This window comes from Pseudophryne corroboree, chromosome 8 (assembly GCF_028390025.1).
Source record: "Pseudophryne corroboree isolate aPseCor3 chromosome 8, aPseCor3.hap2, whole genome shotgun sequence".
In the NCBI taxonomy this organism is placed as follows: Eukaryota; Metazoa; Chordata; class Amphibia; order Anura; family Myobatrachidae; genus Pseudophryne; species Pseudophryne corroboree.
The window spans coordinates 163605535-163623322 of record NC_086451.1 but is presented as its reverse complement, the minus strand read 5'-3'; the positions used below and the strand labels follow the sequence as shown (position 1 = coordinate 163623322).

Sequence of the window (17788 nt, the reverse complement as noted above, 5' to 3'; positions counted from 1 at the left end):
GCAGATTGAAACTATCCTCTGCTATATGCATTTTTTTTTGTTAATTAAAGTAATCCAAAACTGGGATTGATATTTTGGCTCTTTTATTTTTACTTAAAGTACAATAACTTTTACCATTTTAATTTGTTTTAATAGTATATTGACAGTATTGTTTTCTTTCAAAAATCCACTTAATTTTCTTTACCCTATTATTAAAATGGTAATTGACAAAAACAAACTACATTGTCACCAGAAGAGCAATACAAAATGTACAAGTGATATATTAAAATCATCTTTCCAGCTTGAATTTCAATGATGCATTGGGGCAACGATTTTGTGAGAAACATCTTCACCCTTAAATAAAGATTTTCTTAATTCCTTACCTGTGTGCTAATTAGATATCACCTTGTTTTCACATTAAACAGACTTCTACATGAGAAAGCAGCAAGGATGCAGTGGCGGTAATGTTTCCTGGTGTCAACCTGTATTATTTCAGTAGACATTGAAATGAAGATGCATCTTGCTGCCTTTCCAATGAAGCAAGTTTAATTTAGTAATAGGTGAAAAACCATCCCTACAAAGGTGTTAATCAGAGACTTGGCTTTGTGGACACTTTTCAGAGAACAAATTTGTTAGCATAAAAATAAAGCCAGAAAATGAAGAGCTGTTTAATCACTCAATTGGATTTTTTTTGCCAGCATATTTCTTTTTCTCTGCAACCCACTGCTAAATTGTGCTTCCTAGCTGTTTTTATTAAATCACTGAATCAAATCTAACTCTGATTACATCAGAAAAGGCCAGGTACCCTACACCATAACAGGGGGTTTGAAATTTTGACTTGTCTACTTAAAGATCACCAAAATCTGATAACAAGGTCAATTACGTCCCTGGGTGGGATTGAACCTCCAACCTTTTGGTTAGTAGCCGGACACACTAACCTATTGCGCCACAGAGACACTTTGTAAAAAGTACATACTGACAAAGGCTAATAAGCATACATCTAGAACGTTTCCTAGAAAATCTTTAAAAAGTCAATAATCTGGAGAGTTTTTGTAAGATGTTTCTTCCATCAACCAACGAAGAAACACATTGGTACTTTCCTATGATGAGTGAGTGCTTCAGGATCTCTTGCACTTACATGTGCAGCAGAGTACTGCAATGGAAGCATGCTGGGCCCATAACCCAGAGGTAGGCAGATTGAAACTATCCTTTGCTATATGCATTTTTTTTGTTAATTTAAGTAATCAAAACTGGGATTGATATTTTTGCTCTTTTATTTTTACTTAAAGTACAATAACTTTTACCATTTTAATTTGTTTTAATAGTATATTGACAGTATTGTTTTCTTTCAAAAATCCACTTAATTTTCTTTACCCTATTATTAAAATGGTAATTGACAAAAACAAACTACATTGTCACCAGAAGAGCAATACAAAATGTACAAGTGATATATTAAAATCATCTTTCCAGCTTGAATTTCAATGATGCATTGGGGCAACGATTTTGTGAGAAACATCTTCACCCTTAAATAAAGATTTTCTTAATTCCTTACCTGTGTGCTAATTAGATATCACCTTGTTTTCACATTAAACAGACTTCCACATGAGAAAGCAGCAAGGATGCAGTGGCGTTAATGTTTCCTGGTGTCAACCCGTATTATTTCAGTAGACATTGAAATGAGGATGCATCTTGCTGCCTTTCCAATGAAGCAAATTCAATTTAGTAATAGGTGAAAAACCATCCCTACAAAGGTGTTAATCAGAGACTTGGCTTTGTGGACACTTTTCAGAGAACAAATTTGTTAGCATAAAAATAAAGCCAGAAAATTAAGAGCTGTTTAATCACTCAATTGGATTTTTTTGCCAGCATATTTCTTTTTCTCTGCAACCCACTGCTAAATTGTGCTTCCTAGCTGTTTTTATAAAATCACTGAATCAAATCTAACTCTGATTACATCAGAGAAGGCCAGGTACCCTACACCATAAGAGGGGGTTTGAAATGTTGACTTGTCTACTTAAAGATCACCAAAATTTGATCACAAGGTCAATTACGTCCTTGGGTGGGATTGAACCACCAACCTTTTGGTTTACAGCCATTCACACTAACTGATTGCGCCACAGAGACACTTTGCAAAAGTATATACTGACAAAGGCTAATAAGCATTCATCTAAAACGTTTCCTAGAAAAACTTTAAAAAGTCAATAATCTGGAGAGTTTTTGTAAGATGTTTCTTCCATCCACCAACGAAGAAACACATTGGTACTTTCCCATGATGAGTGAGTGCTTCAGGATCTCTTGCACTTACATGTGCAGCAAAGTACTGCAATGGAAGCATGCTGGGCCCATAACCCAGAGGTAGGCAGATTAAAACTATCCTCTGCTATATGCATATTTTTTTGTTAATTAAAGTAATCCAAAACTGGGATTGATATTTTTGCTCTTTTATTTTTCATTAAAGTACAATAACTTTTACCATTTTAATTTGTTTTAATAGTATATTGACAGTATTGTTTTCTTTCAAAAATCCACTTAATTTTCTTTACCCTATTATTAAAATGGTAATTGACAAAAACAAACTACATTGTCACCAGAAGAGCAATACAAAATGTACAAGTGGTATATTAAAATCATCTTTCCAGCTTGAATTTCAATGATGCATTGGGGCAACGATTTTGTGAGAAACATCTTCACCCTTAAATAAAGATTTTCTTAATTCCTTACCTGTGTGCTAATTAGATATCACCTTGTTTTCACATTAAACAGACTTCTACATGAGAAAGCAGCAAGGATGCAGTGGCGGTAATGTTTCCTGGTGTCAACCTGTATTATTTCAGTAGACATTGAAATGAAGATGCATCTTGCTGCCTTTCCAATGAAGCAAGTTTAATTTAGTAATAGGTGAAAAACCATCCCTACAAAGGTGTTAATCAGAGACTTGGCTTTGTGGACACTTTTCAGAGAACAAATTTGTTAGCATAAAAATAAAGCCAGAAAATGAAGAGCTGTTTAATCACTCAATTGGATTTTTTTTGCCAGCATATTTCTTTTTCTCTGCAACCCACTGCTAAATTGTGCTTCCTAGCTGTTTTTATTAAATCACTGAATCAAATCTAACTCTGATTACATCAGAAAAGGCCAGGTACCCTACACCATAACAGGGGGTTTGAAATTTTAACTTGTCTACTTAAAGATCACCAAAATCTGATCACAAGGTCAATTACGTCCCTGGGTGGGATTGAACCACCAACCTTTTGGTTAGTAGCCGGACACACTAACCGATTGCGCCACAGAGACACTTTGCAAAAAGTACATACTGACAAAGGCTAATAAGCATACATCTAGAACGTTTCCTAGAAAAACTTTAAAAAGTCAATAATCTGGAGAGTTTTTGTAAGATGTTTCTTCCATCAACCAACGAAGAAACACATTGGTACTTTCCCATGATGAGTGAGTGCTTCAGGATCTCTTGCACTTACATGTGCAGCAAAGTACTGCAATGGAAGCATGCTGGGCCCATAACCCAGAGGTAGGCAGATTAAAACTATCCTCTGCTATATGGATATTTTTTTGTTAATTAAAGTAATCCAAAACTGGGATTGATATTTTTGCTCTTTTATTTTTCATTAAAGTACAATAACTTTTACCATTTTAATTTGTTTTAATAGTATATTGAAAGTATTATTTTCTTTAAAAAATCCACTTAATTTTCTTTACCCTATTATTAAAATGGTAATTGACAAAAACAAACTACATTGTCACCAGAAGAGCAATACAAAATGTACAAGTGATATATTAAAATCATCTTTCCAGCTTGAATTTCAATGATGCATTGGGGCAACGATTTTGTGAGAAACATCTTCACCCTTAAATAAAGATTTTCTTAATTCCTTACCTGTGTGCTAATTAGATATCACCTTGTTTTCACATTAAACAGACTTCCACATGAGAAAGCAGCAAGGATGCAGTGGCGATAATGTCTCCTGGTGTCAACCTGTATTATTTCAGTAGACATTGAAATGAAGATGCATCTTGCTGCCTTTCCAATGAAGCAAGTTTAATTTAGTAATAGGTGAAAAACCATCCTTACAAAGGTGTTAATCAGAGACTTGGCTTTGTGGACACTTTTCAGAGAACAAATTTGTTAGCATAAAAATAAAGCCAGAAAATGAAGAGCTGTTTAATCACTCAATTGCATTTTTTTGCCAGCATATTTCTTTTTCTCTGCAACCCACTGCTAAATTGTGCTTCCTAGCTGTTTTTATAAAATCACTGAATCAAATCTAACTCTGATTACATCAGAGAAGGCCAGGTACCCTACACCATAAGAGGGGGTTTGAAATTTTGACTTGTCTACTTAAAGATCACCAAAATCTGATAACAAGGTCAATTACGTCCCTGGGTGGGATTGAACCACCAACCTTTTGGTTAATAGCCATACACACTAACTGATTGCGCCACAGAGACACTTTGCAAAAGTACATACTGACAAAGGCTAATAAGCATTCATCTAAAACGTTTCCTAGAAAAACTTTAAAAAGTCAATAATCTGGAGAGTTTTTGTAAGATGTTTCTTCCATCAACCAACGAAGAAACACATTGGTACTTTCCCATGATGAGTGAGTGCTTCAGGATCTACTGCACTTACATGTGCAGCAGAGTACAGCAATGGAAGCATGCTGGGCACATAACCCAGAGGTAAGCAGATTGAAACTATCCTCTGCTATATGCATTTTTTTTTGTTAATTAAAGTAATCCAAAACTGGGATTGATATTTTTGCTCTTTTATTTTTTCTTAAAGTACAACAACTTTTACCATTTTAATTTGTTTTAATAGTATATTGACAGTATTGTTTTCTTTCAAAAATCCACTTAATTTTCTTTACCCTATTATTAAAATGGTAATTGACAAAAACAAACTACATTGTCACCAGAAGAGCAATACAAAATGTACAAGTGATATATTAAAATCATCTTTCCAGCTTGAATTTCAATGATGCATTGGGGCAACGATTTTGTGAGAAACATCTTCACCCTTAAATAAAGATTTTCTTAATTCCTTACCTGTGTGCTAATTAGATATCACCTTGTTTTCACATTAAACAGACTTCTACATGAGAAAGCAGCAAGGATGCAGTGGCGGTAATGTTTCCTGGTGTCAACCTGTATTATTTCAGTAGACATTGAAATGAAGATGCATCTTGCTGCCTTTCCAATGAAGCAAGTTTAATTTAGTAATAGGTGAAAAACCATCCCTACAAAGGTGTTAATCAGAGACTTGGCTTTGTGGACACTTTTCAGAGAACAAATTTGTTAGCATAAAAATAAAGCCAGAAAATGAAGAGCTGTTTAATCACTCAATTGGATTTTTTTTGCCAGCATATTTCTTTTTCTCTGCAACCCACTGCTAAATTGTGCTTCCTAGCTGTTTTTATTAAATCACTGAATCAAATCTAACTCTGATTACATCAGAAAAGGCCAGGTACCCTACACCATAACAGGGGGTTTGAAATTTTGACTTGTCTACTTAAAGATCACCAAAATCTGATAACAAGGTCAATTACGTCCCTGGGTGGGATTGAACCACCAACCTTTTGGTTAGTAGCCAGACACACTAACCGATTGCGCCACAGAGACACTTCGCAAAAAGTACATACTGACAAAGGCTAATAAGCATACATCTAGAACGTTTCCTAGAAAAACTTTAAAAAGTCAATAATCTGGAGAGTTTTTGTAAAATGTTTCTTCCATCAACCAACGAAGAAACACATTGGTACTTTCCTATGATGAGTGAGTGCTTCAGGATCTCTTGCACTTACATGTGCAGCAGAGTACTGCAATGGAAGCATGCTGGGCCCATAACCCAGAGGTAGGCAGATTGAAACTATCCTTTGCTATATGCATTTTTTTTTGTTAATTTAAGTAATCAAAACTGGGATTGATATTTTTGCTCTTTTATTTTTACTTAAAGTACAATAACTTTTACCATTTTAATTTGTTTTAATAGTATATTGACAGTATTGTTTTCTTTCAAAAATCCACTTAATTTTCTTTACCCTATTATTAAAATGGTAATTGACAAAAACAAACTACATTGTCACCAGAAGAGCAATACAAAATGTACAAGTGATATATTAAAATCATCTTTCCAGCTTGAATTTCAATGATGCATTGGGGCAACGATTTTGTGAGAAACATCTTCACCCTTAAATAAAGATTTTCTTAATTCCTTACCTGTGTGCTAATTAGATATCACCTTGTTTTCACATTAAACAGACTTCCACATGAGAAAGCAGCAAGGATGCAGTGGCGTTAATGTTTCCTGGTGTCAACCCGTATTATTTCAGTAGACATTGAAATGAGGATGCATCTTGCTGCCTTTCCAATGAAGCAAATTTAATTTAGTAATAGGTGAAAAACCATCCTTACAAAGGTGTTAATCAGAGACTTGGCTTTGTGGACACTTTTCAGAGAACAAATTTGTTAGCATAAAAATAAAGCCAGAAAATGAAGAGCTGTTTAATCACTCAATTGGATTTTTTTGCCAGCATATTTCTTTTTCTCTGCAACCCACTGCTAAATTGTGCTTCCTAGCTGTTTTTATAAAATCACTGAATCAAATCTAACTCTGATTACATCAGAGAAGGCCAGGTACCCTACACCATAAGAGGGGGTTTGAAATGTTGACTTGTCTACTTAAAGATCACCAAAATCTGATCACAAGGTCAATTACGTCCCTGGGTGGGATTGAATCACCAACCTTTTGGTTTATAGCCGTTCACACTAACTGATTGCACCACAGAGACACTTTGCAAAAGTATATACTGACAAAGGCTAATAAGCATTCATCTAAAACGTTTCCTAGAAAAACTTTAAAAAGTCAATAATCTGGAGAGTTTTTGTAAGATGTTTCTTCCATCCACCAACGAAGAAACACATTGGTACTTTCCCATGATGAGTGAGTGCTTCAGGATCTCTTGCACTTACATGTGCAGCAAAGTACTGCAATGGAAGCATGCTGGGCCCATAACCCAGAGGTAGGCAGATTAAAACTATCCTCTGCTATATGCATATTTTTTTGTTAATTAAAGTAATCCAAAACTGGGATTGATATTTTTGCTCTTTTATTTTTCATTAAAGTACAATAACTTTTACCATTTTAATTTGTTTTAATAGTATATTGAAAGTATTATTTTCTTTAAAAAATCCACTTAATTTTCTTTACCCTATTATTAAAATGGTAATTGACAAAAACAAACTACATTGTCACCAGAAGAGCAATACAAAATGTACAAGTGATATATTAAAATCATCTTTCCAGCTTGAATTTCAATGATGCATTTGGGGCAACGATTTTGTGAGAAACATCTTCACCCTTAAATAAAGATTTTCTTAATTCCTTACCTGTGTGCTAATTAGATATCACCTTGTTTTCACATTAAACAGACTTCTACATGAGAAAGCAGCAAGGATGCAGTGGCGGTAATGTTTCCTGGTGTCAACCTGTATTATTTCAGTAGACATTGAAATGAAGATGCATCTTGCTGCCTTTCCAATGAAGCAAGTTTAATTTAGTATTAGGTGAAAAACCATCCCTACAAAGGTGTTAATCAGAGACTTGGCTTTGTGGACACTTTTCAGAGAACAAATTTGTTAGCATAAAAATAAAGCCAGAAAATGAAGAGCTGTTTAATCACTCAATTGGATTTTTTTTGCCAGCATATTTCTTTTTCTCTGCAACCCACTGCTAAATTGTGCTTCCTAGCTGTTTTTATTAAATCACTGAATCAAATCTAACTCTGATTACATCAGAAAAGGCCAGGTACCCTACACCATAACAGGGGGTTTGAAATTTTGACTTGTCTACTTAAAGATCACCAAAATCTGATCACAAGGTCAATTACGTCCCTGGGTGGGATTGAACCACCAACCTTTTGGTTAGTAGCCGGACACACTAACCGATTGCGCCACAGAGACACTTTGCAAAAAGTACATACTGACAAAGGCTAATAAGCATACATCTAGAACGTTTCCTAGAAAAACTTTAAAAAGTCAATAATCTGGAGAGTTTTTGTAAGATGTTTCTTCCATCAACCAACGAAGAAACACATTGGTACTTTCCCATTATGAGTGAGTGCTTCAGGATCTCTTGCACTTACATGTGCAGCAAAGTACTGCAATGGAAGCATGCTGGGCCCATAACCCAGAGGTAGGCAGATTAAAACTATCCTCTGCTATATGCATATTTTTTTGTTAATTAAAGTAATCCAAAACTGGGATTGATATTTTTGCTCTTTTATTTTTCATTAAAGTACAATAACTTTTACCATTTTAATTTGTTTTAATAGTATATTGAAAGTATTATTTTCTTTAAAAAATCCACTTAATTTTCTTTACCCTATTATTAAAATGGTAATTGACAAAAACAAACTACATTGTCACCAGAAGAGCAATACAAAATGTACAAGTGATATATTAAAATCATCTTTCCAGCTTGAATTTCAATGATGCATTGGGGCAACGATTTTGTGAGAAACATCTTCACCCTTAAATAAAGATTTTCTTAATTCCTTACCTGTGTGCTAATTAGATATCACCTTGTTTTCACATTAAACAGACTTCCACATGAGAAAGCAGCAAGGATGCAGTGGCGATAATGTCTCCTGGTGTCAACCTGTATTATTTCAGTAGACATTGAAATGAGGATGCATCTTGCTGCCTTTCCAATGAAGCAAGTTTAATTTAGTAATAGGTGAAAAACCATCCTTACAAAGGTGTTAATCAGAGACTTGGCTTTGTGGACACTTTTCAGAGAACAAATTTGTTAGCATAAAAATAAAGCCAGAAAATGAAGAGCTGTTTAATCACTCAATTGCATTTTTTTGCCAGCATATTTCTTTTTCTCTGCAACCCACTGCTAAATTGTGCTTCCTAGCTGTTTTTATAAAATCACTGAATCAAATCTAACTCTGATTACATCAGAGAAGGCCAGGTACCCTACACCATAAGAGGGGGTTTGAAATTTTGACTTGTCTACTTAAAGATCACCAAAATCTGATAACAAGGTCAATTACGTCCCTGGGTGGGATTGAACCACCAACCTTTTGGTTAATAGCCATACACACTAACTGATTGCGCCACAGAGACACTTTGCAGAAGTACATACTGACAAAGGCTAATAAGCATTCATCTAAAACGTTTCCTAGAAAAACTTTAAAAAGTCAATAATCTGGAGAGTTTTTGTAAGATGTTTCTTCCATCAACCAACGAAGAAACACATTGGTACTTTCCCATGATGAGTGAGTGCTTCAGGATCTACTGCACTTACATGTGCAGCAGAGTACAGCAATGGAAGCATGCTGGGCACATAACCCAGAGGTAAGCAGATTGAAACTATCCTCTGCTATATGCATTTTTTTTTGTTAATTAAAGTAATCCAAAACTGGGATTGATATTTTTGCTCTTTTATTTTTACTTAAAGTACAACAACTTTTACCATTTTAATTTGTTTTAATAGTATATTGACAGTATTGTTTTCTTTCAAAAATCCACTTAATTTTCTTTACCCTATTATTAAAATGGTAATTGACAAAAACAAACTACATTGTCACCAGAAGAGCAATACAAAATGTACAAGTGATATATTAAAATCATCTTTCCAGCTTGAATTTCAATGATGCATTGGGGCAACGATTTTGTGAGAAACATCTTCACCCTTAAATAAAGATTTTCTTAATTCCTTACCTGTGTGCTAATTAGATATCACCTTGTTTTCACATTAAACATACTTCTACATGAGAAAGCAGCAAGGATGCAGTGGCGGTAATGTTTCCTGGTGTCAACCTGTATTATTTCAGTAGACATTGAAATGAAGATGCATCTTGCTGCCTTTCCAATGAAGCAAGTTTAATTTAGTAATAGGTGAAAAACCATCCCTACAAAGGTGTTAATCAGAGACTTGGCTTTGTGGACACTTTTCAGAGAACAAATTTGTTAGCATAAAAATAAAGCCAGAAAATGAAGAGCTGTTTAATCACTCAATTGGATTTTTTTTGCCAGCATATTTCTTTTTCTCTGCAACCCACTGCTAAATTGTGCTTCCTAGCTGTTTTTATTAAATCACTGAATCAAATCTAACTCTGATTACATCAGAAAAGGCCAGGTACCCTACACCATAACAGGGGGTTTGAAATTTTGACTTGTCTACTTAAAGATCACCAAAATCTGATAACAAGGTCAATTACGTCCCTGGGTGGGATTGAACCACCAACCTTTTGGTTAGTAGCCGGACACACTAACCGATTGCGCCACAGAGACACTTCGCAAAAAGTACATACTGACAAAGGCTAATAAGCATACATCTAGAACGTTTCCTAGAAAAACTTTAAAAAGTCAATAATCTGGAGAGTTTTTGTAAGATGTTTCTTCCATCAACCAACGAAGAAACACATTGGTACTTTCCTATGATGAGTGAGTGCTTCAGGATCTCTTGCACTTACATGTGCAGCAGAGTACTGCAATGGAAGCATGCTGGGCCCATAACCCAGAGGTAGGCAGATTGAAACTATCCTTTGCTATATGCATTTTTTTTGTTAATTTAAGTAATCAAAACTGGGATTGATATTTTTGCTCTTTTATTTTTACTTAAAGTACAATAACTTTTACCATTTTAATTTGTTTTAATAGTATATTGACAGTATTGTTTTCTTTCAAAAATCCACTTAATTTTCTTTACCCTATTATTAAAATGGTAATTGACAAAAACAAACTACATTGTCACCAGAAGAGCAATACAAAATGTACAAGTGATATATTAAAATCATCTTTCCAGCTTGAATTTCAATGATGCATTGGGGCAACGATTTTGTGAGAAACATCTTCACCCTTAAATAAAGATTTTCTTAATTCCTTACCTGTGTGCTAATTAGATATCACCTTGTTTTCACATTAAACAGACTTCCACATGAGAAAGCAGCAAGGATGCAGTGGCGTTAATGTTTCCTGGTGTCAACCCGTATTATTTCAGTAGACATTGAAATGAGGATGCATCTTGCTGCCTTTCCAATAAAGCAAATTTAATTTAGTAATAGGTGAAAAACCATCCTTACAAAGGTGTTAATCAGAGACTTGGCTTTGTGGACACTTTTCAGAGAACAAATTTGTTAGCATAAAAATAAAGCCAGAAAATGAAGAGCTGTTTAATCACTCAATTGGATTTTTTTGCCAGCATATTTCTTTTTCTCTGCAACCCACTGCTAAATTGTGCTTCCTAGCTGTTTTTATAAAATCACTGAATCAAATCTAATAACATCAGAGAAGGCCAGGTACCCTACACCATAAGAGGGGGTTTGAAATTTTGACTTGTCTACTTAAAGATCACCAAAATCTGATAACAAGGTCAATTACGTCCCTGGGTGGGATTGAACCACCAACCTTTTGGTTAATAGCCATACACACTAACTGATTGCGCCACAGAGACACTTTGCAAAAGTATATACTGACAAAGGCTAATAAGCATTCATCTAAAACGTTTCCTAGAAAAACTTTAAAAAGTCAATAATCTGGAGAGTTTTTGTAAGATGTTTCTTCCATCAACCAACGAAGAAACACATTGGTACTTTCCCATGATGAGTGAGTGCTTCAGGATCTACTGCACTTACATGTGCAGCAGAGTACAGCAATGGAAGCATGCTGGGCACATAACCCAGAGGTAAGCAGATTGAAACTATCCTCTGCTATATGCATTTTTTTTGTTAATTAAAGTAATCCAAAACTGGGATTGATATTTTTGCTCTTTTATTTTTACTTAAAGTACAACAACTTTTACCATTTTAATTTGTTTTAATAGTATATTGACAGTATTGTTTTCTTTCAAAAATCCACTTAATTTTCTTTACCCTATTATTAAAATGGTAATTGACAAAAACAAACTACATTGTCACCAGAAGAGCAATACAAAATGTACAAGTGATATATTAAAATCATCTTTCCAGCTTGAATTTCAATGATGCATTGGGGCAACGATTTTGTGAGAAACATCTTCACCCTTAAATAAAGATTTTCTTAATTCCTTACCTGTGTGCTAATTAGATATCACCTTGTTTTCACATTAAACAGACTTCTACATGAGAAAGCAGCAAGGATGCAGTGGCGGTAATGTTTCCTGGTGTCAACCTGTATTATTTCAGTAGACATTGAAATGAAGATGCATCTTGCTGCCTTTCCAATGAAGCAAGTTTAATTTAGTAATAGGTGAAAAACCATCCCTGCAAAGGTGTTAATCAGAGACTTGGCTTTGTGGACACTTTTCAGAGAACAAATTTGTTAGCATAAAAATAAAGCCAGAAAATGAAGAGCTGTTTAATCACTCAATTGGATTTTTTTTGCCAGCATATTTCTTTTTCTCTGCAACCCACTGCTAAATTGTGCTTCCTAGCTGTTTTTATTAAATCACTGAATCAAATCTAACTCTGATTACATCAGAAAAGGCCAGGTACCCTACACCATAACAGGGGGTTTGAAATTTTGACTTGTCTACTTAAAGATCACCAAAATCTGATAACAAGGTCAATTACGTCCCTGGGTGGGATTGAACCACCAACCTTTTGGTTAGTAGCCGGACACACTAACCGATTGCGCCACAGAGACACTTCGCAAAAAGTACATACTGACAAAGGCTAATAAGCATACATCTAGAACGTTTCCTAGAAAAACTTTAAAAAGTCAATAATCTGGAGAGTTTTTGTAAGATGTTTCTTCCATCAACCAACGAAGAAACACATTGGTACTTTCCTATGATGAGTGAGTGCTTCAGGATCTCTTGCACTTACATGTGCAGCAGAGTACTGCAATGGAAGCATGCTGGGCCCATAACCCAGAGGTAGGCAGATTGAAACTATCCTTTGCTATATGCATTTTTTTTGTTAATTTAAGTAATCAAAACTGGGATTGATATTTTTGCTCTTTTATTTTTACTTAAAGTACAATAACTTTTACCATTTTAATTTGTTTTAATAGTATATTGACAGTATTGTTTTCTTTCAAAAATCCACTTAATTTTCTTTACCCTATTATTAAAATGGTAATTGACAAAAAAAAAACTACATTGTCACCAGAAGAGCAATACAAAATGTACAAGTGATATATTAAAATCATCTTTCCAGCTTGAATTTCAATGATGCATTGGGGCAACGATTTTGTGAGAAACATCTTCACCCTTAAATAAAGATTTTCTTAATTCCTTACCTGTGTGCTAATTAGATATCACCTTGTTTTCACATTAAACAGACTTCCACATGAGAAAGCAGCAAGGATGCAGTGGCGTTAATGTTTCCTGGTGTCAACCCGTATTATTTCAGTAGACATTGAAATGAGGATGCATCTTGCTGCCTTTCCAATGAAGCAAATTTAATTTAGTAATAGGTGAAAAACCATCCTTACAAAGGTGTTAATCAGAGACTTGGCTTTGTGGACACTTTTCAGAGAACAAATTTGTTAGCATAAAAATAAAGCCAGAAAATGAAGAGCTGTTTAATCACTCAATTGGATTTTTTTTGCCAGCATATTTCTTTTTCTCTGCAACCCACTGCTAAATTGTGCTTCCTAGCTGTTTTTATAAAATCACTGAATCAAATCTAACTCTGATTACATCAGAGAAGGCCAGGTACCCTACACCATAAGAGGGGGTTTGAAATGTTGACTTGTCTACTTAAAGATCACCAAAATCTGATCACAAGGTCAATTACGTCCCTGGGTGGGATTGAATCACCAACCTTTTGGTTTATAGCCGTTCACACTAACTGATTGCACCACAGAGACACTTTGCAAAAGTATATACTGACAAAGGCTAATAAGCAATCATCTAAAACGTTTCCTAGAAAAACTTTAAAAAGTCAATAATCTGGAGAGTTTTTGTAAGATGTTTCTTCCATCCACCAACGAAGAAACACATTGGTACTTTCCCATGATGAGTGAGTGCTTCAGGATCTCTTGCACTTACATGTGCAGCAAAGTACTGCAATGGAAGCATGCTGGGCCCATAACCCAGAGGTAGGCAGATTAAAACTATCCTCTGCTATATGCATATTTTTTTTGTTAATTAAAGTAATCCAAAACTGGGATTGATATTTTTGCTCTTTTATTTTTCATTAAAGTACAATAACTTTTACCATTTTAATTTGTTTTAATAGTATATTGAAAGTATTATTTTCTTTCAAAAATCCACTTAATTTTCTTTACCCTATTATTAAAATGGTAATTGACAAAAACAAACTACATTGTCACCAGAAGAGCAATACAAAATGTACAAGTGATATATTAAAATCATCTTTCCAGCTTGAATTTCAATGATGCATTGGGGCAACGATTTTGTGAGAAACATCTTCACCCTTAAATAAAGATTTTCTTAATTCCTTACCTGTGTGCTAATTAGATATCACCTTGTTTTCACATTAAACAGACTTCTACATGAGAAAGCAGCAAGGATGCAGTGGCGGTAATGTTTCCTGGTGTCAACCTGTATTATTTCAGTAGACATTGAAATGAAGATGCATCTTGCTGCCTTTCCAATGAAGCAAGTTTAATTTAGTAATAGGTGAAAAACCATCCCTACAAAGGTGTTAATCAGAGACTTGGCTTTGTGGACACTTTTCAGAGAACAAATTTGTTAGCATAAAAATAAAGCCAGAAAATGAAGAGCTGTTTAATCACTCAATTGGATTTTTTTTGCCAGCATATTTCTTTTTCTCTGCAACCCACTGCTAAATTGTGCTTCCTAGCTGTTTTTATTAAATCACTGAATCAAATCTAACTCTGATTACATCAGAAAAGGCCAGGTACCCTACACCATAACAGGGGGTTTGAAATTTTGACTTGTCTACTTAAAGATCACCAAAATCTGATCACAAGGTCAATTACGTCCCTGGGTGGGATTGAACCACCAACCTTTTGGTTAGTAGCCGGACACACTAACCGATTGCGCCACAGAGACACTTTGCAAAAAGTACATACTGACAAAGGCTAATAAGCATACATCTAGAACGTTTCCTAGAAAAACTTTAAAAAGTCAATAATCTGGAGAGTTTTTGTAAGATGTTTCTTCCATCAACCAACGAAGAAACACATTGGTACTTTCCCATGATGAGTGAGTGCTTCAGGATCTCTTGCACTTACATGTGCAGCAAAGTACTGCAATGGAAGCATGCTGGGCCCATAACCCAGAGGTAGGCAGATTAAAACTATCCTCTGCTATATGCATATTTTTTTGTTAATTAAAGTAATCCAAAACTGGGATTGATATTTTTGCTCTTTTATTTTTCATTAAAGTACAATAACTTTTACCATTTTAATTTGTTTTAATAGTATATTGAAAGTATTATTTTCTTTAAAAAATCCACTTAATTTTCTTTACCCTATTATTAAAATGGTAATTGACAAAAACAAACTACATTGTCACCAGAAGAGCAATACAAAATGTACAAGTGATATATTAAAATCATCTTTCCAGCTTGAATTTCAATGATGCATTTGGGGCAACGATTTTGTGAGAAACATCTTCACCCTTAAATAAAGATTTTCTTAATTCCTTACCTGTGTGCTAATTAGATATCACCTTGTTTTCACATTAAACAGACTTCCACATGAGAAAGCAGCAAGGATGCAGTGGCGATAATGTCTCCTGGTGTCAACCTGTATTATTTCAGTAGACATTGAAATGAGGATGCATCTTGCTGCCTTTCCAATGAAGCAAGTTTAATTTAGTAATAGGTGAAAAACCATCCTTACAAAGGTGTTAATCAGAGACTTGGCTTTGTGGACACTTTTCAGAGAACAAATTTGTTAGCATAAAAATAAAGCCAGAAAATGAAGAGCTGTTTAATCACTCAATTGGATTTTTTTGCCAGCATATTTCTTTTTCTCTGCAACCCACTGCTAAATTGTGCTTCCTAGCTGTTTTTATAAAATCACTGAATCAAATCTAACTCTGATTACATCAGAGAAGGCCAGGTACCCTACACCATAAGAGGGGGTTTGAAATTTTGACTTGTCTACTTAAAGATCACCAAAATCTGATAACAAGGTCAATTACGTCCCTGGGTGGGATTGAACCACCAACCTTTTGGTTAATAGCCATACACACTAACTGATTGCGCCACAGAGACACTTTGCAAAAGTACATACTGACAAAGGCTAATAAGCATTCATCTAAAACGTTTCCTAGAAAAACTTTAAAAAGTCAATAATCTGGAGAGTTTTTGTAAGATGTTTCTTCCATCAACCAACGAAGAAACACATTGGTACTTTCCCATGATGAGTGAGTGCTTCAGGATCTACTGCACTTACATGTGCAGCAGAGTACAGCAATGGAAGCATGCTGGGCACATAACCCAGAGGTAAGCAGATTGAAACTATCCTCTGCTATATGCATTTTTTTTTGTTAATTAAAGTAATCCAAAACTGGGATTGATATTTTTGCTCTTTTATTTTTACTTAAAGTACAACAACTTTTACCATTTTAATTTGTTTTAATAGTATATTGACAGTATTGTTTTCTTTCAAAAATCCACTTAATTTTCTTTACCCTATTATTAAAATGGTAATTGACAAAAACAAACTACATTGTCACCAGAAGAGCAATACAAAATGTACAAGTGATATATTAAAATCATCTTTCCAGCTTGAATTTCAATGATGCATTGGGGCAACGATTTTGTGAGAAACATCTTCACCCTTAAATAAAGATTTTCTTAATTCCTTACCTGTGTGCTAATTAGATATCACCTTGTTTTCACATTAAACAGACTTCTACATGAGAAAGCAGCAAGGATGCAGTGGCGGTAATGTTTCCTGGTGTCAACCTGTATTATTTCAGTAGACATTGAAATGAAGATGCATCTTGCTGCCTTTCCAATGAAGCAAGTTTAATTTAGTAATAGGTGAAAAACCATCCCTACAAAGGTGTTAATCAGAGACTTGGCTTTGTGGACACTTTTCAGAGAACAAATTTGTTAGCATAAAAATAAAGCCAGAAAATGAAGAGCTGTTTAATCACTCAATTGGATTTTTTTTGCCAGCATATTTCTTTTTCTCTGCAACCCACTGCTAAATTGTGCTTCCTAGCTGTTTTTATTAAATCACTGAATCAAATCTAACTCTGATTACATCAGAAAAGGCCAGGTACCCTACACCATAACAGGGGGTTTGAAATTTTGACTTGTCTACTTAAAGATCACCAAAATCTGATAACAAGGTCAATTACGTCCCTGGGTGGGATTGAACCACCAACCTTTTGGTTAGTAGCCGGACACACTAACCGATTGCGCCACAGAGACACTTCGCAAAAAGTACATACTGACAAAGGCTAATAAGCATACATCTAGAACGTTTCCTAGAAAAACTTTAAAAAGTCAATAATCTGGAGAGTTTTTGTAAGATGTTTCTTCCATCAACCAACGAAGAAACACATTGGTACTTTCCTATGATGAGTGAGTGCTTCAGGATCTCTTGCACTTACATGTGCAGCAGAGTACTGCAATGGAAGCATGCTGGGCCCATAACCCAGAGGTAGGCAGATTGAAACTATCCTTTGCTATATGCATTTTTTTTGTTAATTTAAGTAATCAAAACTGGGATTGATATTTTTGCTCTTTTATTTTTACTTAAAGTACAATAACTTTTACCATTTTAATTTGTTTTAATAGTATATTGACAGTATTGTTTTCTTTCAAAAATCCACTTAATTTTCTTTACCCTATTATTAAAATGGTAATTGACAAAAAAAAAACTACATTGTCACCAGAAGAGCAATACAAAA

The 17788-nt window shown here is 34.6% G+C and overlaps 7 non-coding genes across 7 annotated transcripts; all 7 read right to left on the bottom strand.

Annotated features, from left to right (window-relative positions):
- Positions 1 to 3199: 3199 nt before the first annotated feature.
- Positions 3200 to 3273, bottom strand: TRNAS-ACU (transfer RNA serine (anticodon ACU)). The gene has a single exon. It is a non-coding gene; the product is annotated as a tRNA-Ser (tRNA).
- Positions 3274 to 5539: 2266 nt separating this feature from the next.
- On the bottom strand, positions 5540 to 5613 carry TRNAS-ACU (transfer RNA serine (anticodon ACU)). The gene has a single exon. It is a non-coding gene; the product is annotated as a tRNA-Ser (tRNA).
- Positions 5614 to 7879: 2266 nt separating this feature from the next.
- Positions 7880 to 7953, bottom strand: TRNAS-ACU (transfer RNA serine (anticodon ACU)). The gene has a single exon. It is a non-coding gene; the product is annotated as a tRNA-Ser (tRNA).
- A 2266-nt stretch (positions 7954 to 10219) lies between these two features.
- TRNAS-ACU (transfer RNA serine (anticodon ACU)) lies at positions 10220 to 10293 on the bottom strand. Its single transcript has one exon. It is a non-coding gene; the product is annotated as a tRNA-Ser (tRNA).
- A 2257-nt stretch (positions 10294 to 12550) lies between these two features.
- TRNAS-ACU (transfer RNA serine (anticodon ACU)) lies at positions 12551 to 12624 on the bottom strand. The gene has a single exon. It is a non-coding gene; the product is annotated as a tRNA-Ser (tRNA).
- A 2267-nt stretch (positions 12625 to 14891) lies between these two features.
- TRNAS-ACU (transfer RNA serine (anticodon ACU)) lies at positions 14892 to 14965 on the bottom strand. The gene has a single exon. It is a non-coding gene; the product is annotated as a tRNA-Ser (tRNA).
- Positions 14966 to 17232: 2267 nt separating this feature from the next.
- TRNAS-ACU (transfer RNA serine (anticodon ACU)) lies at positions 17233 to 17306 on the bottom strand. The gene has a single exon. It is a non-coding gene; the product is annotated as a tRNA-Ser (tRNA).
- Between the last annotated feature and the right edge of the window lie 482 nt (positions 17307 to 17788).